Source organism: Physeter macrocephalus, chromosome 8 (genome assembly GCF_002837175.3).
Source record: "Physeter macrocephalus isolate SW-GA chromosome 8, ASM283717v5, whole genome shotgun sequence".
In the NCBI taxonomy this organism is placed as follows: domain Eukaryota; kingdom Metazoa; phylum Chordata; class Mammalia; order Artiodactyla; family Physeteridae; genus Physeter; species Physeter macrocephalus.
Window position 1 is genome coordinate 134,676,975 of NC_041221.1, and position 8,823 is coordinate 134,685,797.

The 8,823-nt window shown below is 44.5% G+C and overlaps 1 non-coding gene across 1 annotated transcript; it reads right to left on the reverse strand.

Annotated features, from left to right (window-relative positions):
- Nucleotides 1-8,464: 8,464 nt before the first annotated feature.
- TRNAC-GCA (transfer RNA cysteine (anticodon GCA)) lies at nucleotides 8,465-8,536 on the reverse strand. The gene has a single exon. It is a non-coding gene; the product is annotated as a tRNA-Cys (tRNA).
- Nucleotides 8,537-8,823: the final 287 nt, after the last annotated feature.

Genomic DNA, 8,823 nt, shown 5'->3' on the forward strand with positions numbered 1-8,823 from the left:
TTGGGACTCCTGGAGCCTTATTTATTCATTCATTCATCCATCTGTTCATTTAACAACTTACTTAAGTTTCCACTATGAGCCAAGCTCTGGGAATAGAGTGATGAACAAGATTGTCAGTCCCTACATTCATGGACCGTGTTGTCTAGTGGGAGATAAAAATGACAAAGAAACAATCATACAAGGAATTAGTCAACAACAGTTATAAGAGCAGTGAAGGAAACACTTAGGGAAATAGACCTGTGCTAGACTATGGCCAAAGATGGCTGTAAGTCCTTCTATCCCTGGATACATGTCATTTTGCAAGGTGACTTTTCATCAGGAAGTAAGTCTATTTCTCTGCCGTTGAATTTGTGCTGGCCCTATGACTTTCTTTAACCTATTGGTAAAACAAATGCAGTAGAAGTGACATTATATGGATTCTGGGGACCTTGAAGGGATGTACTCTGAGGGCCACCTGCCCTGAAAGCCCAGTTTCCAATGCTTGAGAGTTGGAGGAAGGCATCAAGGGACCTTACAGCTTCTACTCTCACCCTCTTGCTGCCCTGAAGCCACCATGTAAGGAAGCCCCAGGTTAGCCTCCTAGCTGTCTCAGGCATTCTAGCTGTCCCAGCTGTTTCCATCATTTTGGCTGAGGCTCCTTACAATGAGCAAGGCTACCTAGGAACAGCTAGCAGCCAGTCAACCCAACAACTGACAGCAGCTGCAGAGGTCATCCAGGCAAGACTGAGCCCAGTCAAACTGCAGAATCATGAGCAAATGGTTAAGGGCAGTTTGTTATTCAAAGACAGAAATCCAGTTGAAGGCCCTAACCTGGTCTGGGTGTGGGGAGTGGGTCAGGGGAGGCTTCCTTGGAGACATAGGTTCAAGCTGAGACCTGGAGAATAAGTAGGGGTCAGCCTGGTAGAGCATGGGGGAAGAGTGTCCAGGCACCAGAGACCACCATTTGAAGGCCTTGAGCTAAAAATGGAACTGGGCTTGTCTGAGGTCCTACGCAGGGAATGGCAGCACGAGATGGTCTAAAGAGAGAGGCAAGCCCAGCATTGCAGGCAATGACCAGTGAGTGAAGTGCTTTACTTACCACCCACCACCCATCTCCATCTCCATCCTGGACCGACTTTTTATCACATTCTGAATACATCCATGGGCTGTGTCAAGCATGTAAATTTCATCCACTGTGTATGTCAAAGAATTAAAAAGTTGAAAATACAGATGCACATTAACCTGCCTCCCAGAAGCTTGCAAAAGGTTGAGTCACAGTCTTCTGGGGATGAATGATATGAAGATGACAAGGCAGCCTGAGCACATGGTAAAAAATGTATTTTTAATAGCTGCGATGACCATCTAAGCTATTATGGCCCCATCTTCACTGATCTCAGCTCATACTTAAATGGAAATTTACTTGAAAAGCCCTTTCTTTGCATAATGGGAAGGCAGGCTTGTCCAATTCCATTTCCCCAAGGTAATAGCTCCAGGATGTAATGGGACGCCTCGCTACCAGCCCTGCTCATCGGGGGCTCAGAGCCTGGGAACCCCCCCTCCTCAGTGTTCTTTATCCGTATTACTCAATAAGGTCCCCCTAAGGATGCCTCACCTCCAAGGTCAATGCTGAGAACTGTTAGGAGGAGGGAGAATTGACTGGGCTGATATCACTGTGTTGCTCATTCTCTTTGTGATGGGGAAGATGATACAGTGGGAGCTCCTTCTGCAGGGGCAAAGAGCTAAGCCTGATCACAGCAGGCTTCCCATCAGGCAGTATTCCCTCAGGACAACCACAGGACCCCACACCCAGGCTGTTCATTGGTTCCAACCAGCTGAGGGAGGAGGGCAGGAGGGGGGTGGCTCTGTCCTTATCCAACCTAGCAACTCCTGCTTTCTCTCCTATCCCAAGAGGGTCCCACTGCGAAGCACTACCGAAGAGGGGGTCATTCACATTTTTTTCACTACAAAAGTGAATACTTACTTAGGATAATAAAAGAAATCATACAGAATTACACATTAAAAGAAAATGACAGGGATTTCCTTGGCAATCCAGTGGTTTAAGACTCCACGCTGCCATTGCAGGGGGCGCTGGTTCAATCCCAGATTGGGGAACTAAGATCCGCATGCCGCGTAGTGCGGCCAAAAAAAAAAAAAAACTGACAAATCCCATAAGCATTACAAAATCCAAGGGGGGAAAACATGTTTTTATTAATTAACTTCCTGACATACCTCCGTATTACATTTTTCCTACATTTTGGCCTGCAATTTACTTTTTTAAATTTGAACCCTTTCACTTTACCAACCCTGACTTACAAGAGCTTCCTTTTGTTTTTCTTCCTCTTGTTTTTTGTTTTTTTTTTTTTTGCGCTGTCCCGGACCGGGGCACGAACCCGTGTCCCCTGCATCGGCAGGCAGATTCTCAACCACTGCGCCACCAGGGAAGCCCTCCTCTTGTTTTTTTTGTTAAGGTATAAGATACATACAATAAAATGTGAAAAGTACCCATTTTCACGCGTGAAAAGTAATTTGATCTTAAGTGTACAATTCAGGGTTTTTTTTTTTTACATATGCACACACTCATAAAACCACCACCCAGATCAAGGTAAAGAACATTTCTGACAGGTGTTTACTCTTAATCCAGTTCTATTACCAATACCTTTTTTTTTTTAATTGACTGAGGTTCAGGTATTAGGCTATGAGCTTTATGAAACATGATATCATTTGATCCTCACAACAAAGTACCACTATCATCTCCATTTTACAAATGAAGAAACTGAGGCTTCAAGAATTTAAATGCCTTGCAAAAGGTCACCCACAGAAGGAGGTGCCAATGTGGCACTCAAACCCAGATCTGCCAGACTCCAAGGCTCATGTGCCTAAACACTGCTGTAGCAGGGGGCATCTACTGGCATCATTTCAAAGTAACCTACTGCCTCCCCCATTTTTGTTTTATTTTACTTATGTTCTCCAGGAACCTCTGGGCTTCCCTTTAAAACTTGGATGGAACAATCTTCACTTTCAGCATACCCCCTCCTGTGAGCTCAGTGCCTGGCTCCTGCCCCCTGAGGAAGACCTCAGAGGACCCTCTACCAGCCCACTGTTTCAGGCGGCACAGTGGCCACTCCACTGAGTTTGCGGGCCCTCCTGAGAAAACAGCTCCGTTCTCACACTTCCCCAGGGTCCATGAGTGTAGAAAGCACAGCTCAGACCCGAGAATGCTCTTTATCTGGAGTTGGAATAGAAAAGTCAATCAGTCTTTGAACAAGTCCTGCTTCAGCCACTTGCTAGTCAAGTAACCATGAGCAAGTTTGTTTTATCTCATAGAATGAGAGTTTCCTCAACTGGAATAGGAGGGTACTAAGAGAAGCTCACTCATAAAGTTGTTCTGAGGATGAGGTGAGATCATGCCACGCAGACAGTCATTACACAAAGGTTGCTGCATTTCCAACAGGCAAGGGTTCCGGTGTCCCTTCACACTTGCCAGATTACCTGCTGGGTCCAGGTCAGGAAAGGATCAATCACAATAAAATTACAGAGTGGTGGCAAATAAAAACAAGAAGTAAGGGAGAAGAAGGGACCCAGGAAGATGAAAGATCTGGGCAGAGAGAGGGTGAAGTACAAGCTGGGAATCCTGAGCTGGCACCTCAGACTCAGGAAGGAGCCCTCGCTGGGGCAGCCTGGTGCTGAGCATTTAGGCCTTCCCTGTCTTTGGATAGCCTCTCAGACAGCTCACAGTTTGCACCTCCCTACTCCAAGGCCCACCTGGTTGTTGGAGGCTAATGAAATCCCCCTTTCTCCCTTCCTTTCTGCTTTGCCCTCCAAGCTGAGGCTGGTCCCAAGCTGACCCAAGTCCGGTAAACATATCTCCACGGTGTTGACCTCATGCTGAGGAGGCATCTGGCTCAGTCCCAGCTCTTTCTGCCAGGGGACACACAGAGACATGCATACCATCCTCTAACACCTTCCCCCCACGCCCCCCCCAACACTCGCAAGCTGGGTAAGAGAAATGCATCTTCTCTGCTGCCTCTCTAATTTGAGAAGGTAGACAAGAAGGCTAAATCCACTCCCACCTACACCGTCTGAAGAAGACTCATGAGTGCCCATTCGTTGAGCAGCACTAGGGGCCAGGGGACGGGGGTACGCACTTGCCCTAGTGCACTTGCCTTAGTAAGTGCTAACTGCTGTGCCTAAATTTCTCTAACCCGTACAACCCTGGGAGGGAAGTGTTATTTCCTCCTTTTTACCCATGAGGAAACAGGGTCTGAGAAGTTAACAGTGTGGCACAAGGTCAGTGGGGGCCAAGCCAGAATCCAAACTCAGGTTTATCTCTAAAACCTAGTTGTTTTAACTCATACATTTCTAACTAAATTAACTTTTTGCAGTAAATGCTAATGTTCCCAGCTCAGAGTTGAAAAAACTAAGTCTCAGAGAAATTTAGCAACTCACCTGCAATCACATAATTATTCCTTTGCCCCATAACTCTACAATTACATGATGATACCTTTGCCCCATTACCTCTCGTTTGCTAATCTCCTGCATCCCTATTGACTGCCCTCATGGAGCCTGTCATTTCTTTCCTCAGGTTGGAGATGACTGGGTGAGCATCCTTTCTCCCAGTCTGCAACCCAAGGTGCCTAGTAAGTGCCTAGTTGTTGGCTCCATGCTTAGTCAGTCCTTGCTACTTGAAATTGATCCCAAATGGCTGCCAGAGCCTCTCCTCAGCCTCTGCCTCTGAGGGTCCCTTGGGCCCAAAGAAGTGTGATGACCTCAGATTGGGCCAAAGGCAATAACAAGGAGCTGCCAGCATCAAGCCTGGGGTAGCAGACAGAAGGCCCCAGAGCAAGTCTGATTTAATCCTGTAATGGAATGTGACTCAGATAAGGCTTTTATCAACCCTTCCTAGGCTGTGGGGAAAAAAGGACCATCCCAGAGTCATGGAGAGATGCTTTCCACTGTCCTAGGGCTGCCCAAGGGTCCCTGAAGGCCTGGCCCCACTGGAAGGACCAGGGGAAAGCAAAGGTATCAAGGGGCACTTGGAGGAATTTGTCTCAAATTTTCAGGACTGAGGGAACAGGAGGGAGAGGAGGAGACTTGGGAATTCATACGTTCAGGCAGAGAGGATATTAAACCCTAACACTTAAAACAATAACAATAATAACCGCTATAATTTATTAGGCATTGTACTAGGCTTTTAAATGCTTATGCAGTAGGTACCATTATCCCCCTTATTATAAAAGAGAAAATCAGACTCAGGGAGGTAAGTCACACAGTTACTAAAATGGGAGAGCTGGGACTTCCACCTAAATCTGCCTGATTCCAATGCCCTCCGGCCTCACCATGACGCAGATGGACGGTACACAATCACTTTTACACACTTCTTCACCCCCGGAACCTCTGTTTGTCAGCACCTCAGGCACTTCTCCTCTTCCTGGAAGAATTCCAGAAAGCTTTATGTAACCACAAGCTGCAGCCTCCCCAACACCATAAAGGGGAGAAAATACAGGATAAAGCTAGGTGAGCTGACCAATCAGGAGCAGAAAGGCTACACAGCCCCCACCTCTGAACCCCCAGGGGCAGCCATACCAAAGGCAAAGTGGTATCTGGCCTTCTGCCAACTGCTTTCTCTGTCCCTCACCCCCTCCCCCAGCCCTAAGCTCCGTACCCTCACTTCTCATTTTTTTTTCTAGATCAACTTTACTTTCCAAGCCCCTACTCCACTCATCTTGTTCATTCAGGAACACTTCTAAGTACTCATTGTTAGCAATAGACTAGGGATTCACCTCCTTTGCCAGAGAGAAACACATACAATGCAATATTAATAGCAATAATAGCTAACACTTACTGAGCACTTACTATATGCCAGTCACTTTTTTTTCAATTTGAGCTTGAAAATGCAGGCAGAACAAGCAGTAGCTTTTATGTCAATTACAAGGAGACTAAGTCAGACAAGGTGAGGGATCTAATGTTCCATAAGCTTTCTCTGCATGGAGGCCCAGTACCCTCAGGAGACAGAGGAGCGTGGTAACAAAGATCATGGACTCTGGGCTCAGGCCACCTCGGGTCTGAGGTCAGCTCCATTACCGGCTAGCTATGGATCTGTAGACAAGCTAATTCTCTGAGTCTCAGTTTCTTCCTTGATAAAATGTAAATAATAGTACTTATCTCCTAAGGCTGTTGAGAGGATTAAAGAAATGATGTTTGTAAAGTGTTTAGCAAACTCCCTAACCCATAATAATCAATCAATTTTTAGCAATTATTATTACTTATTAAAATAGTGTTAGGATGAAATAGCTAAATTGCAAACTTTTTTAAAGCTCTTCAGACCTAAGCAGGATTTTTTTTTTTAATTGCATGGTTGTAGTTGATTGGACTTAAAACTACTGTGTTCCTTGGGACTAATAGGTCAAGGGCTTTCCACATCATTCTGCCTGCTGCTTGGAAGCATACTTGGCAGGAGCTGTTGTAACAGAAGTGGTTTGGGGCAAGCACCTATAGATCTAATTATCTGGGCTTGGGCAGAAATTACCACTGGGAGAGCCCGAGGGGCAGCATTTTTGGATTTGTTTGCTTCATACATTAGTTTGCTAGAGCTGCTTAGCAAACTAATGTGGTAACAAAGTACCACAAAATGGGTGGCTTAACCAACAGAAATTCATTGTATCACAGTTCTGGAGGCTGGATGTCCAAAATCAAGGTTTGAGCAGAGTTGGTTCCCTCTGAGGGCTGTGAGAGAGAATTTGTTCCAGGCCTCTCCGCTAGCTGGTGGTTTGCTGGCCATCTTTGGTGTTCGTGGCTTATAGGATCACCACCTTGATCTCTGCCTTCATCTTCACATGACATTCTCCCTGTGTGCTTATCTATGTCCAGTTTTTTTATAAGGACACTAGAGGTACTGGATTCGAAGCCCACCCTTCTCCAGTTTGACCTCATCTTTTTTTTTTTAAATTGAGGTGTAGTTGATTTACAATGTTTCTGTAACAGCAAAGTGTACAGCAAAGTGATTCCATAAGTTATTACAAGATATTGAATATAGGTCCTGGGGCTTCCCTGGTGGTGCAGTGGTTAAGAATCTGCCTGCCAATGCAGGGGACCTGGTTTCGAGCCCTGGTCCGGGAGGATCCCACATACCATGGAGCAACTAAGCCCGTGCGCCACAACTACTGAGCCTGCGCTCTGGAGTTTTAAAAAAGAAAAAAAATGAATATAGGTCCCTGTGCTATACAGTAGGTCCTTGTTGCTTATCTATTTTATATTATATATAGTAGTGTAGATCTATTAATCCCAAATTCCTAATTTATCCTTGCCCCCCCTTTCCCCTTTGGTAACCATAGGATTGTTTTCTGTGTCTGAGTCTATTTCTGTTTTGTAAATAAGTTCACTTGTATCAATTTTTTAGATTACACATATAAGTGAGATCATATGATATTTGTCTTTCTCTGTCTGACTTACTTCTCTTAGTGTGATCATATCTAGGTCCATCTATGTTGCTGCAAATACCATTATTTCATTCTTTTTTATGGCTGGGTAAAAATCCACTGTGTGTGTGTATATATATATATATATATATATATATATATATATATATAAAAAACACATCTTCTTTAGCCATTCATCTGTAGATGGACATTTAGTTTGCTTCCATGTCTTGGCTATTGTAGTCCTCATCTTAACCATATCTGAAATGGCCCTGTTTCCAACTAAGGTCACATTCTGAGGTACTGGAGGTTAGGATTTCAACATATAAATTTGGGGGGATGGTGCAATTCAACCCATATCATGTTAGAATTTCTTGACTAAGCTCATGACTTTAAACTCTGGAAAAAAATTTAAGAATTTGTGGATGTTCATGTTGACCTTCTAAGTCCATGAACCCCTCCTCTCCACCCTTCTCATCTACCTACTTTTCAATACTTCTACCCCAGAATTAGAATCCTCTTCAAAATCACCATTTTACTTTCCAAAGCTTTCAAACTCCTTTTCAGTCTGTGATGACCATGCTGAGGGCTCAGTAATTATTCAAAAATTACTTATCAAATAGGCACTAAGCTCTATGAAAACCACAGCAATCAAGACCCAGTACCTACCCTCACAAAGCTACTGAGTAGCTATCAGAGCATTTACTTTAATTTTAATTTAATTTTAGAGCATTTTCCTTTTTTAAAAAATAAATTTTATTTATTTATTTATGGCTGCTTTGCATCTTTGTTGCTGCGCGTGGGCTTTCTATAGTTGCGGCGAGCGGAGGCTACTCTTCTTTGCGGTGCACGGGCTTCTCATTGCGGTGGCTTCTCTTGTTGCGGAGCATGGGCTCTAGGCGCACGGGCTTCAGTAGTTGTGGCACGTGGGCTCAGTAGTTGTGGCACGCGGGCTTAGTTGCTCCGTGGCATGTGGGATCTTCCTGAACCAGGGCTTGAACCCATGTCCCCTGCATTGGCAGGTGGATTCTTAACCACTGCACCACCAGGGAAGCCCAGAAAAGTAGACAAGGGGGCACCCGGATTTGAACCGGGGACCTCTTGATCTGCAGTCAAATGCTCTACCACTGAGCTATACCCCCTCTCATTTTCCTTTAAAATCTGGCTCCAGCACCAACTTTTGTCACATTTTCATAATCATTGTAGCTAATAAAACATTTATGGATTTTAATCTGTATGCCAGGCAGCAGGCAAAGAATTTGCATGCACTACTTCATTTAATACTTGGATCAATGATATGAAGTGGGTACATTATTATCCCCACTTTACTGATGGGGATAATAGACATTTATAATTATATACTCTCAGATAGCTTTTCCCTGTTTATTTTTTTTACAATTGTCTTTCTTTTTTCTTTTTGGCCACACCA